We start from the raw sequence: 2,292 nt of genomic DNA on the forward strand, positions 1-2,292 counted from the left end.
AATAATAATAATAATAAAAATGAAAAGTATAAATGGAAAATATCTGGGATAACATAGTCTTCTATTTGTGGATGTCTTTACATACAGTAAAGCAAAAGCTTGGCATGAATGAGCTGTGCTTCAGTGCCTTCCTGTGCTCGCTGTTTGTATCAGTACCGTTTCTTTCCATGTTTTCTCTACTTAAGGAAACAGGCAGGCACCAGGCTTGCCTTCCTAGGTCAATGTGGAATGGAGTCAAATTCAAGACACTATTTCTAAATTAAAACTTAAAATCTCAGCATTTGGGAGGCAGAGACAGGTAGATCTCTATGAGTTTGAGGCCAGCTTGGTCTACAGGGTGAGTTCCAGGACAACCAGGGCTACAAGGAGAAACCATGTCCCTAAACACAAAAACCAAAAAGCAAAACAACAATAAAAAAGACAAAATTTTAAAGATTTGAACAGATTAAATAATAAAAATCAATAACAAAATTCAATATGAAAGTCAAGCAACATATATAAAAAGCCTTTGAGTTCCCTAGATAGATGATCATATAACTTGATCTAAATGAGGGAAAATGTGTGTGACATCATAGAAGTTGTCATCTGCATATGGGTATTCTGTAATGCAGTACTACTTCTCCCAGAAGACAGTCCCAAAAAACTGTGATCAAGACCCTGAAGTATAGGATTTTATACCTGGTGTCTTATGGCAGGGGTTGGGGAAGGGCTCAATTATCCTTAAGGATCTGACTATTGGGAGTTTGACCATGATCTAGTGTGTTGTAGAATGTTAAAGCTATGTTAATTTTGTTTATTCTGTGGAACATTTGTTTAATAATGTAAAGATATTTTGCATTCTTTTCTGTTGCCTTTGTTCAACCCTGTGAAGCTGTTCCTTGGTCTGTTTAAAACACCTGGTTGGACTAATAAAGAGCAGAATAGTCAACAGCAAGGCAGGAGAAAGAATAGGAGGGGCTGGCAGGCAGAGAGAATACATAGGAGGAGCAATGTTGGAAGAAGGAGATTGAGGAGTAAGAAAAGAAGGAGGATATCAGGAACCATCCAACCAGCTACAAGCAAGACACAGAGTAAGAAGTATAGAAAGGTATCCAGAAATAGAGAAAGATAAAAGCCCAGGGGCAAAAGGTAGATGGGATAATTTAAGAAAAGTTGGAAGAAACGAGCTAAGGTTGGGCATTTGTAAGAAAGAATAAGACTCTGTGATTTACTTGGCAGCTGGGTATCAGGCCCCCCAAAAGAGCAAAGAGCCAAAAGAGTAAAGAGAAGAAAATCAGTAACAACAAAAAACAAACAACAAAAACAATGAGCTACACCAATGAGGATATGGGCAACACAAACTGTACTTGGTATGTTTTTTGGAGGGGAAGGGTGGACCTGGGAGGGATGGGAAGTGAGTGTGGTCAGAGAGCATTGCGTAAAATTACCGAATTACTGATTTAAACATTATGGTGGGGGAACAATGGTAAGAGGCACTGAAAGAATTCAAATCCCATACAATCTTAATAGGCCATTGATTTCTCTGTGCAGATAGCATGTTGCCACTTCTCCCCTGAAGTCCACAGTCAAGTTGCAGGATTAAAATGTAATAAATCTCAAGATACAAAGCAATATTTTTAATAATAAGAAAACATTGTTGTCAAATGTTACATATGGCCTAGTATGAAATAGGAAACTGTTTAAGACCGCACACATAAACACGAAGAACTCTAGAATATAAGTTTTCTTTATTTAATAGGTTCCTAGTCTATTTTACATTAACCGATATTATAGTCAAAGCTACACAGAATGAGCTGGGCTTGCTTGTTTTATTAAAAGATTGCAGACTATTTACTTCTTATTGTGTGGATTTAGAAAATATCAGATTACCATGGCATGAGAAACCTGAAGTTATGGATGTCTAACGAGGATGGTGTTTTCATGAAATTGTGTTTTGCTCTTATGAAAGAAAGTGAGACATAGGAAAGAAACTGACTTTTCCTTTCTTTGTGCTGTTCTTTCTGTCCCATTCCTGTGATGCTGTTCGGGATCTGGTATACGAGGAGATTGCAGCCTGAAAATAGATACAAAATGTGTTGAAAGTCTTTCTTGTACTGAGTTATGAATTGTTACGGGTTATATTTTGGAGAAAGTTTATGTTTTTATGATTACAGAAGAAATAATAGAACCACCCAAGTTGTTCTTTTTGTAATTTCATCTACTTCATGACTGCCAAGCAGCAATTCCATTTTGAATGAGCTATTGGTATATAAAAAGTATAAAGAGATTCTGCTTTTATTAATATTATTTGGA

The sequence above is a fragment of the Microtus ochrogaster genome, chromosome 1 (genome assembly GCF_000317375.1).
Source record: "Microtus ochrogaster isolate Prairie Vole_2 chromosome 1, MicOch1.0, whole genome shotgun sequence".
NCBI lineage: Eukaryota > Metazoa > Chordata > Mammalia > Rodentia > Cricetidae > Microtus > Microtus ochrogaster.